We start from the raw sequence: 11,600 nt of genomic DNA on the forward strand, positions 1-11,600 counted from the left end.
CCATAATTCGTCTGTGCTGGTTTTCAAGGTTGTTTATGCTTTCTTATCTCTAACATGTTCTGCTGCCCTGCCGCATGTCTGTCCTGCAGGGCAGCATGCAGGGCTCTGCCCTCAGTGGGATGTTACAAACATTATATACCAGAAACTACGTGTGCTATATTTACAATAATGTGCCAATGTCTATCATATACGTTGAACAGTTTGTTCCCAGCCTAAACCAATAGAAAAATGTCAACACTACAGTGAAACATGGAGAGCATGAAGAAGAAGAAAAAGGACAAGACACACCCAATTTCCTCCATCTTGTCCCCTTTGGACCCCTTATCTAGAATCCTAAAATTTTACTTTTGCACCCATGCCTCCCTTAATTATTACTTATATCAAACACTCAGAGCTTGTAATTCATCCTGTAAGATTGAAAACTCTTTTCCATGGACAGAGATCAGAGACAGTGTCTCTTGGGGCTCTGTCCAGGGGGGTTCCTGATCCCCTGCCAGGGTCCCAGAACTTCCAGGGCAGCCAGAGGGATGCCCTGGATTCCCACAGGAGCTCTTGTCCAGCCCGCAGCACAGCTGCCCTGCTGCAGGCACTGGGCCTTCTGCTGAGAGTGCAGCACCACCCTTGCAAAATGGAGCTGGGAGTAAATTAAACAGTAACTCATCTGTGTCATTATAGCTGTGCATGATTCGCAATGTCTGTTCCGTTTTGGATAGATATAGAACAATCACTGTAGAGTACTGCTGATGTCATTTTTGAACAGCCTTTTCCATGCATATGAGATATATCCCATTCTGCCAAATTAATGTCTGGCATCTCTTACAGCCAAGACATTCAAGGCTTCAATTTCCCACAGTGCTGTATGTTTTTCTGGCACCACCCTAATTCATATTTCCTCTTTAACGTGTCTTGGACTGCTGCCTGTGGACTATAAGTTCTTTTTTAGGTTTCATTGTCAAGATGTTCAAATTTTTCTATGGATAAAATAATTAAGCCCCTTTCTTTAAATGTTACATTTGTAATTAAATGCCAATATTGTATACCACAATATTGTATACCAATATCCTGTTCCTAAAATTGTCACACAGAACTTTCTGCTACATGAAGTTTAGGCAGAAATCTCCAGGTTTTACCAGAGGAAAACATTCCAGAAATAAAAGAAAATGTGAAATGTTCTAAAACAGAAGGAGTCTGAATTGTTTTTCCTATTCTGCATGCCTTGCCAAAAACAATAATGGTATGTATCTTACTGAGTATTGCAGTTTCCAAACTGTATTCCTTGCACTATCCAGCAGATGATGCTAATGTATTACAAACTGTTCCCTGTTCAATTTTAGTCAGAGGAAAGATGACCAGCTACAAGATGTAGTCCTGTCACATGCCAGGCATTCTTAAAAAATTTCAGTTGTCCTCTTTAATAATTCTTCTCTTTCCTAAAATGTGTGAGTCCGTGTGTCAAGATGAGTTGTTTTTTTGAAAGTATTTTGTTACTAAAGGTTGACCTTTTCTAGTAGCACTCACCAATCTTTCATAACCCTCTGACATTCCAGTGTGTTTGATATATGTTTGACCATTTTCAGAAGTCCTTTGGCTACATTTACCATCTCTTTACTCATTTTTTATGACATACACCATAAGATTTTCTGCTGTGTCGAGCATTTATTCCTGGTTTCAGACTGCAGTAAATAAGTGAAGTCAAACCTTTGTACTAAAGAGACAAAAACTAGAAGGGGAAACATACCATTCATGATATGAATAAGAAAGCCAGAACTTAGATTCCATGAATCTTCCAGGATACCCAGCTTTCTAATCTAAAACCACACTTTAATTATAGGCTATGAAAGGAAGCTTTATAATCACTTCTATCTTGTAATGTATTCTGATTTTCTTATTGAGTGAGACTTGCTCCCAATTTCACAAGAAGCCTCCACAGAGGCATTTGGAGTTACTTGCAGAATGAAAATGCTACTAACCATATATATCAGAGACCAAGATTTTTCAGAGTGACAGTGCCTGTATAGCATTTCTGGACAATGTTTATGTTTTGCTGCTAAAAGGAACAGAGGATATAAAGTACAGGTTTTCCAAGGTGGTTGCAGTGGTGGGGGAAATGGAATTTTCTTTGTTTTACTCAGTCTTGTCCTCATTCTCTGAAGTGGTAGGATCACAGCCAGCCCTTTCCAGAAGCTAGGCACTAGTGACCAGCAGATCAGCACTTGTGGTCCTTCCAGCCATGGTATCCTGTTACCTGCCTGCTGAATTGCTGCACTAATGGAAGATGGGCCAAGAGGACCACATCTCAACTTCTGAGGAGAAAAGGAAAACTAGAAAAGAGGAAATTGAGCTATCTATCTTTGGCCTTTATTTCTTTTTCTGTCTCTTTATTTTTTTAACTCTGCTCCTTTGGGAAAAGTATGGGCCCCTGAGGAGAAGGAAAAAGAACCATCTTGCTTCCTGCAGTGCAGAGGACTGATGTCTGTCCTTTCCAGACTGTGAGTCTGAGACTAATTAGACCATTTGGCTTTTCTTGTACTTTTTTCCCCCAGGAGGGCTGAGTTATATGAGAAAGCTGAAGCTTCTCATGTCACTCTGCAGCATGCTCAAGGTCAGGCAGAACCCATTGCTGATAACTATATTGCAAGAGTTTGGCAGCATAGAGGAGATCTAAGAATAGGCTGCCCAACAATCACCTGGGGCATGAAGCAGACAGGACATTCAAGGTTTAGGCCTTAGGGCTTGTGTGTCTTAGGGTAACAACTTGGGGGAAAAGCTGTTACAAGTAAATCAGCACAAAACCATTAATCAGAAGCCTACCTTCCTGTAAATCATAGGGTCATAATTGTGTGGTTGATTGTTGTAAAGTCATTAAAGCAAAGGAAAACATGAACTCAGTGGGCGGACAAATAGAACAAAGACCACACAGAAGTCACATGAGCTTTTTCCGATTCCCTGGCGTCAGTCACCAATAAACATACTTTCAGCACCATGTGAAAGGAGAAGAGGAGGAAGTGAGAGAGGAAAAGAGAAAGAATAACACTTCAGCCAATAACACTTCATTTCCCTTGAAGAAGAACCACTTGCTTGGCCAGAAACCTGCCTGAAATCTGATTTTGTGATGTGCAAATCCTGAACTCTATGCAAGTGTTGCAAAGTTACTATATTAATGCTAGAGGTAGATCACTGAAGTACAGAATAAGTGTTGAACACTTACCTTTAACAATCTAAGCAAGGTCCTACCACAATATCCTGTTAGGTACAGAGTTGGGGGGCTTAATAGAAGTATTTGGTCTCTGCTGTTCAGTGATTGCCTCTCTGAAGCAAGAGATTTAAAAAACATTTTATTGAAATCTGAAAGAAAGGGTAATGAGAAAACACAGAGGGAACTTGCCCTTAGCCATAGAACTGGGGAGACAAATATTAAAGAACCGGATGTGTTTTCTTTCAATTTGAATTTTGATACACCTACACCCTGGAGAGGGGCAGACTTTTTGTATAACTGACAGGGATTTTAACACAGAAGTACAGCTGGATGATGGGAAAGAAGCTGCTGATTGCTGTAGCTTAGCTTGATAGAATTCATCAAGGATGACTTTGCTTCCTGTGATGAGTAGGCACAGGAGACATTTGATTGCTACTGAGGGGACTGTTTTTAATTCACTGGATACATTTGGGTTAAGAGGATGAGCTTTATGGGCCATCATATTAAAGTAATGTGGAACAATAATCCAAAGTATTACAGGGGAAGCTAGGTTTAGAGTGTGTTGATAATCAAGAAAGAAGCGTTGTAGTCAGCCTCCGTAAAGTTGTGGTCGGAGTAGTAGGCACAGCTTTGCATATGCACTACATTGTATGCATTAAGCTGGGTGTTTAATTTTGCCTTAAAATGACTTAGCTTTAGGGTATACAAGCATGAATTTTTGGGCTGAATGCATGGGTCTGGAGAATCCTTTAGGTATAACAAAGATGCATCCAAAAAACACTGATAGTGGGAAATGAAACTAATTTTCAAACACTTAGCAGGAGTGCAGATATCTAAGAGGTGTAATCTAGAATGGCCATAATGTGGAAGGATTTTCTTTCAAGGTATTAGTTATTTCTTTAGGAGAAACTGAATTTTTACTGAGAAAAAGGTTTACAGGGCTTGCATTCAATATTAAGTACTTAGCATTCCAAAGGAATACCAGGTTCCTTGTCACTTTGAACAGTGCACAATAAAAGTACAAATACTTTAATTTCTATCATTTTCTTTTGTATGCAATCTCTGCATGCCTAAATTACTTAGCAAATTGTACAGCTAGTAATCCAAGACTGCATGATTTACTTGTGAGACTTCAGAGGGATTGGAGCATACTGGGTAAGATGTTGCACATTAGAATGTGAACATTTGGGATCTCAAGAACTGTAAATTTTCTAAACAGCTTAATGCAAGGAAAAAGTATTTACAAAGTTAGAAACTACCAAATAATAGAAATCTGATCAAATTTACTTTTTCTATAGAGAAGCAGGGAATGGGGGCAGAGTTGCAAAGCAAGTAGGGCATGATGAGAGTTTCTGTCCAATTATGCATGGTATTTAGAAGAAAATGGAATACAGTTTTGTACATCCGTATTTCTGCTCCAAGGAGTAATAAGAAAATAAAATTACTCATATACTACAATTAATTGAATGCGCATTAGGTTCAAACTATAATTTCAATTAGAGACATAAATATCAGGAAAATGTTTTTATTCAAACAGCCAAGCTCATTGTTTGCAGACAAGGGACCTGGCACAGATGGAAACACAAAAGTACCTTCTTCTGTCTATTGAGTTATATATGTATAACTTAACACAGATGGCAGTTGGGTAGGAAATTTTTTGAAGGGAAAATACTTTTGGAGTGACAAAACCAACTTGGAGCCTTCTTCCATAGCACCTGTCTCAAGAGTGACAGAGAAGGTGTTTTCCAAATGTAGAAGTTGTCTTCTAAATATATGCTGTTTATTTCTTTCTTTTTAAATGGGTTGAGGACACTGCTGCTCTCTGATCACTGATTCTTTTCAGAAACATACATAAAGTTAATGGCTTGGACTTTGTTTTGAAGATTTGGGCTTCAATCAAAGCTGGCTTTAACAGGGAATGAAAATAGGAGGCTGCTATTTTCCAACACTGTTTGAAATAAAAACTAGTGAAGAAATCATCACTCAAGAAATGAGACTTTAAGGCTGTGTTCTGTTGAGTGGGCAGGGTAGTGTAGATGGGTGATTTATTGCAGACACTTCTGTTGTGTCATAATTCACTCAAAATAATGTGACTTATCACACATGCAGACTTTTAGCTTATTTCAACAGACACAGTTAAGTGCTAAATCGAGAACCATGGAAGTGAAAAAGGCTATCTCAGAGAGCTGGGGTGTTTATGTATGATTATTGGCTGCGCTCAGATTTTGAGAAAAGGGGATTTTACTGACATTTAAGACAATTGAAGGAACTGCCTAAGCACAGCCAGGTTTATATAAGCCCTGTGAAGAGACTCAACACAGTGTTTGCAGCAGGCTGTGTATGTGCTTGAGGATGCTGGTTAACAAATATTTCCTCTACTGCCTTAGGCTGTCCCTGCCTATGTCCAATTTCTAACAGATGCCACAGCACTACTTTGTGGAAATGTGCAATGAACAGGACCAGGAACCTCATCCAGGTTGAATTGCATTTTCTTTTCTTCTTTGACTATTTTTTGGACATATCCATTTCCTAATGTGGATTTACCACATGGCAGTTTATGTGCTCATTCAGAAACATTTAAGAACACAACTGAGGGGCAAGAAAAAAGAGCAGAAGGTTAGAGGTTACTGCTCAGACCACTGCTGTTTATATTTGTTCAATTATATTCACAGAAGTTCAGAATTTCCAACCATGTTGTTATTGGTAAAGAATAGCTTGGCAATGTGTTTTTCCATAATTTCAAGTAATAAGTAGAGTTCTTAAATCCCAAGGATGCCTGCAGGAGAGCTGATAGTAATAAAAATGTGTCAATTTACAGAATTTCAAAAATGTAAAAACTCAGGAATATGTTGGTATTCTGAGGATATGCACACTTTCAAATTGAAACATTGAAGAACTTAGTTACTGAAAAGATTGATCTACCTTGTAAAGATTTTTCTCAGCTTCTTTGACACATGTTCTGATTAGTCTCTTGGAGTGAGGATGAGGGTTTAATATTCAGATTGTTAGGAACACAGCTCAGAGATGAAAAGTAATTTTAGCTGCTGTGGGTAAATGCCCACATAATTCAGAATTTAATTCAAGGGACATGGAGGAAAAACAGAGATACATAGATGTAGGTACACACTGTGGAAAGGAAGATTTCAAAATTGTTTTATTATTAGCCTAAAATAGAAAATAATATATTCTTCAGTTGGATATGATAGTTTTGCAAAAAAAAAAAAAATCAGTGAATTTTAATAGGCAAATTTTATTATCACTAAAAAACTTTGAATTTAGCTGTCACTGGATACCATTTTAGTTAAAATATCTATGCATTAAAGAAATAATTTCTTCTCTGCTTATGTATCTACCATCTACAAATTTTAGGGATTTATTTGGGATTCTGAATGGATCCAATTACAATGGTATTGTTAAGGTTTCCTGCTTGCATTTGCTAACTGATCTTCATCTTTAGAAGCTGATACTGGGTTAGTATTATTGAATATAGACATTAAGGTCTTGGTTATGATATTTAACTTGTATCCTAGTGATATGTGAAAGGAAGAAATTTTCCAGAATATTTCTAAGGAAAAAGGACAAAAACTGCATGAGGAAAGGTGAAAGCCTATACCTGTAAAGATGGTTTTCTTCTTTGGTAGTTGGATAGGAACTAAGTTGTTAGGCAAACTGTTTTAAGGTGATTGTTGTTTGTGTTTCTTTTTGTCTGTGCTTGCTTGTTTCTCCTAACTGGGTGAGACAGGTTTGATTGTAGTGTCAGGTGATCTCTTGTTCAGTTTATACAAAACCTGTACATGTGTCTGCAAGTGTCCCAGTGGAATTCAGAGCTGTACATCTCTCTGACATATGTCAGCTTCCTCAAATATAAGGGAAAATACTTTGTTTCTTCCAGGAAAATTCTTTTCATGTTTGGTCATTGTGAAATGCTTGTCAGGACTTTAAGTTTCATGGAATTATACCACACCTTCCTTCCCACAGAGGTTATGTAAACCATCAACCATTCTAGTCAAAGAATCACTCTGAAATTCTTGTGTTGTGAGTTATATCAAAATTCTGTTTATCATCAAGGATTGTATTTTATTATTTTTCTTCTCAGGATCTAGGAGACAAACAAGTGAACTATTTACCTAAATTCTTTTGACACCTTATTATGTTCCATACATTAATTCAAAACATATTTTTATGCATTCTTTTTTATTGCCAATTTTTTGTGTTCCTGGCTCTTTTCTGGTGGAAAGATCAGCATTTGTATCTGTCAAATGCATCAAAAGTGCAGCATTCTACTCTGTTATCACTGGGTGTTGGTTTCATCTTTTTTTTTCATGGAGTCACCAGCAGCTACTGCTCACGTTCTTGCAAGAACTTCCATCAGATATCTCCTGAATTTTTCTCTTACATATTGCTGGAGCAAGTCCTCAATCAGTGTCTTGCTGGGAGTCTAATACCTATTCAGTAAACCGAGTGTTTACCAGATTTTTTTTTCCAGTCATTCACAAAGGTTTTTTACATTTTCTTGGTGCTATTTTCTCTGTGGGCCCTGCCAGTGACTCCCAAAATAGTCTTTCAAGAAATACTATTCTGCTCTCACTGTACACAGAATTGCATTTCAATAACTTATGCTGCATTTCTGCCGGCATGCACCACATGCACCCAGCATCTCTTTCAGCTGGCAAGAAAAGGAAAACGCAGCACACCCAGCACTGACCACAGCTGTTGTTCCCTCCTCATTCACACACGTGGCACAGAACTGCTTCTCTAGAGACATGGTCATAGTTGCCCTCTGATCTACCTTTCTAGATGGAGATACTCCAAATTTCAACACAAAATTTCTTTACACTTGATTTTCTGCCATTGCAACACACTCCAGACACCTGATACGATCAATGACCCTCAAGGCTCAAGTTTAAATTCTTCTAAGGGAAATGGTACACATATCTCCCTTAAGTAGGCTATTCAGAATTATAGAAACCCAGACCATGAAAAGAAACAAAACAAAACAAAGCTCACCAAATCCCTTAATTTACAAGAACAGTATTTGCAGGTGGGGTCTCAAAAATAATTTTAGTTATTCACCCATGGTAATCATTAATTATGTCCTTTGTTGAGAGACTTCACTGTAAGCCAAGTGATAATATCTGCTAAAACATGATCATTCCATTTCCAGGTTTGTAATAAATAAATAAACAGCAGCAGCCTAATGCAGGATTTTTGACACATGGACCACAGAGGTTTATTTCTTTTAGCCTCCCACTACAAATTGGAAATTGGTTTACATATTAGTGAGTCTTTATATATTCTTGATATATTCTTTTTAATCCTTAGGCTTGTTTGAATCACTGCTTACTCTGACATTTTATATCTTTATAGTGATGCAATAAAGATTGAGCTTAAAAATATGACACGTGTTTTTTAACAAGGGTACAAGCAACAACAATTAATCAGGTAATAAGGAATATGCATACATCAAGACCAGAAGGTCTGTGCTCCGATACAGCCACATCAAAGATGATCCCTCTTCATCCCTCTTCTCTCAACAGGAAGGCAGCAATAAAGATACCCAGAATGAGAAAACAAAGATGATGGGCAGCAGCCGCGCCTAAGAATTAGGGAGGATGAAAAATGCAAAACTGAGGTTATAGTCATGCCATGCCATCTTGACTCCCAGGGATCATAAAATTGCTTGTCAAAATTGTGGATTTTATGCCTGACATAGAGAAATCTAAAAGGCATCCCAAGGACTCAGAGCTGCTGTTCCCTGTCCTCTGTGTCACATACACCCATACACACAGAGCCATGATCAGACCACACACACATATCATGGAGCTTGTGACTATGACTGAATATGTGAAATAGGAGTGAATGAGTACAAGTGACTGAAATCAGTTTCATTTAAAAAAAATAAGCATCCTCTTCCACAATCTTGAACTTTATGACACTGATTATTATACTTCGAATGTTGCCATTTAGTAATGAGTTATGCTATGAAAATTTCCAGAATGCTAACACAGAAAAAGCATTCCAATGCGCCCATGGGGCTTCATGTCCTTGGGAAGACTGTGAACTGCAGTGAGGGCAGCAGTATGAGATGGGACCAGGTCTTTTTTTGGGAAGTATATTCCTTTCCCCCCACAAAACCTCCACCTACTCCTGCCTCTTTCCTGGATGAGATAAGGCAGTTCTGCTCTGTTTTAGCACTTTGCCAAGGAGATGTAGTAAATCCACTAGCTGCTACTGGGTGGAAGCACAGATGTCTTCTCAGCCCTCTGATTCTCCTCAGCTGGGGCAGAGGAGGCATGTACTAGCATTGCCCCACAGAGAAAGAAAAACTGTCTGGCAGAGGCAGAACAGAGCACAGCTCATCTGGACTGCACAGGACAATGCAAAATATACATCTATAATACTGTAGTATTTTAGTACTCAATCACTTTGACCCCAGTGGCAACATAGATATTTAGGATAGTTTATCATACTGTTGATAATTACTCATCACTGCTATCATTGCTAGATGATGAAAAGTTTGTCTAGTTTATGTCCAAGATGAGTATTCTCATATCCTGGGAGTCAGTGGTCCATTCTTTCCTCCAGAAGCAGTGAATTGAGTGTTGAGTAATCTGTCCTTTGAAACGTGTAAAGAAGCTGTTAAGAGAGCACAAAATGTGTTTAGCCAGCAGTACCAGCTGGATGCGAGCCCATCCAGGATATACTCTGCTCATCTGACAGCTGTTACCAGCCCCACATGAGGATCAGTCTCTAACTCTCTCATGTCTCATTCTGCCTGTCATCAACGCCTTTGTTTCGCTCTATAGGAGAGAAGGAAAAAGATATAACATAGGGACAATGCAGCACCTGGTGGGTACAGAACTAGGGAGGATTTGCAGGGTGGCAGGTGTTTAATATGATATGAACACCACACTAGACAAGTGGTAGGAAGTTCTTGTTATGCCATAAATTGCATCCTTACCCCAAAGAGTAAATTACTTTCTGGTCATTCCATCTGTCAGTCCTCTTCCTCTCAGAAGAAAGCTTTTTGTTTTCTTTTTTTTTTTCTTTCCATTCTCTGTCTATTGTAAAGAATCAGCCTTGTGACTGGTACATGTCGTATGTGAAAACTGATTCAAATGTGTCTGTTACTGCAACAGGAGAAAGTCCAGATGTCTGCCACAAGAGGGAAAGTGGAGATGGAGATTGGATAGCAGAGTATGCCAGCGAAGGGCTACAATGGCTGGACAATCCACAAGGGGAAACATCTGTATAGCCTAGATTCATATCGCATGGCCCAGCATCATATAGCATGGCCTAGCTTCATATAGCAGTGCCCAGCTTCATATTGCATGGGCCAGATTCATATAGCATGGGCAGCTTCATATTGCATAGCCCAGCTTCATATAGCAGTGTGAGTACTCTGGCATTTAAATTCCTCCCATAGCAGGTGGGTGCTGAAGAGTAAAAGACCTTTAGTGTTGGAGAGTCAGAATATTTTTTAAACATCCACATCTTTCAATCTTCTTTTTGGAAGTCAACATTCAATTTTACGGGGTCAACAATAAGCGTGTTTTACAAAACCCCAAATTTGCCCTTCACCTCAGATGAGGAATGCGAAAAGCCTACTATTTTGCTGCCAGCAAAAATCAATGCCAGCCTTCAAAGGAACAAGTAGTAGCCTTGTTGTTGTTAGGTGATGATCTAAGGCAAGCCAAGCTTTCTAGAGAGACATACAAGCTTTTGATAAGCCATATAACACAGTTAGTCTACAGACATGCTTTGAGACTCACAGAGATCTCCAGAGCAGAAGGTCAGGCATGAACTTGATCTTGTGTAGCCAAAAGCCTGTCGCTTCCCCCAGTCACATCCTTTGGTCTAGCTAAGGCTGTTTCCTCTCCCTCACCGGCCTGACCGAGGGCCGCCAGGGTGGGAGCCCCGTCCCGGGTGGCTCAGCCCGGGACCGGAGGGCGCTGCGGTCCGGCCGGTGCCACAGCGCTGCCCCGTGCGCCGGCGGAGAGCGGCGCGGGGAGCCCGCCCGCCTCGCTCAGCCGCCGCTGTGCTGAATGCAGGGCATCATCCCGCGGCGCCCGGACCCCAGCGCCCTCTCCTCCCGGGAAGGCAGCGGGAGCCCGGCTGTCTCGCAGCGCCGCATCGCTCGGTCACCCCTGTCCCCGTGTGCGCTCACACGCCTCCCCGGCCCGCAGCGCCCGCGGGCGCCGGCGCCTCCCGGAGGCCGCCCGGGCTGCGGCGGTGACGGGGGCTCCAAGCCCCTCGCCCCGCCGCCCCCTCCCCTTCTCCGCTCCCGCCCGCCCCCGGGCCCTCCTCCCGTCACTGATTCGGCGCCGGAGCCCCGGGTGCCCGAGCCCCCCTCCCAGCCCGGCCCCCGCCGCCGCCGCGGCTCTCGAGCTGTCAGTGCGCAGGC

The 11,600-nt window shown here is 40.8% G+C and overlaps 1 protein-coding gene across 6 annotated transcripts in view; it reads right to left on the reverse strand.

Annotated features, from left to right (window-relative positions):
- The window catches only part of FAM180B (family with sequence similarity 180 member B), a 106,002-nt gene that overhangs the window by 67,812 nt on the left and 26,590 nt on the right, over positions 1 to 11,600 (reverse strand). For 4 of the 6 annotated variants that reach the window (XM_085580267.1, XM_085580264.1, XM_085580265.1 and 1 more), the window contains one exon: positions 8,659 to 8,792. The exons of 1 other annotated variant lie outside the window; for it this stretch is intronic. The gene's annotated coding sequence lies outside the window, so the exon portion shown is untranslated. Of the gene's footprint in view, positions 1 to 8,658; positions 9,833 to 10,157; positions 11,436 to 11,600 lie in introns of those variants that run through there. One more of the 6 variants, XR_014955576.1, reaches the window with a different exon arrangement.

Source organism: Lonchura striata, chromosome 5, assembly GCF_050655825.1.
Source record: "Lonchura striata isolate lonStrDom1 chromosome 5, ASM5065582v1, whole genome shotgun sequence".
Classification (NCBI taxonomy): domain Eukaryota; kingdom Metazoa; phylum Chordata; class Aves; order Passeriformes; family Estrildidae; genus Lonchura; species Lonchura striata.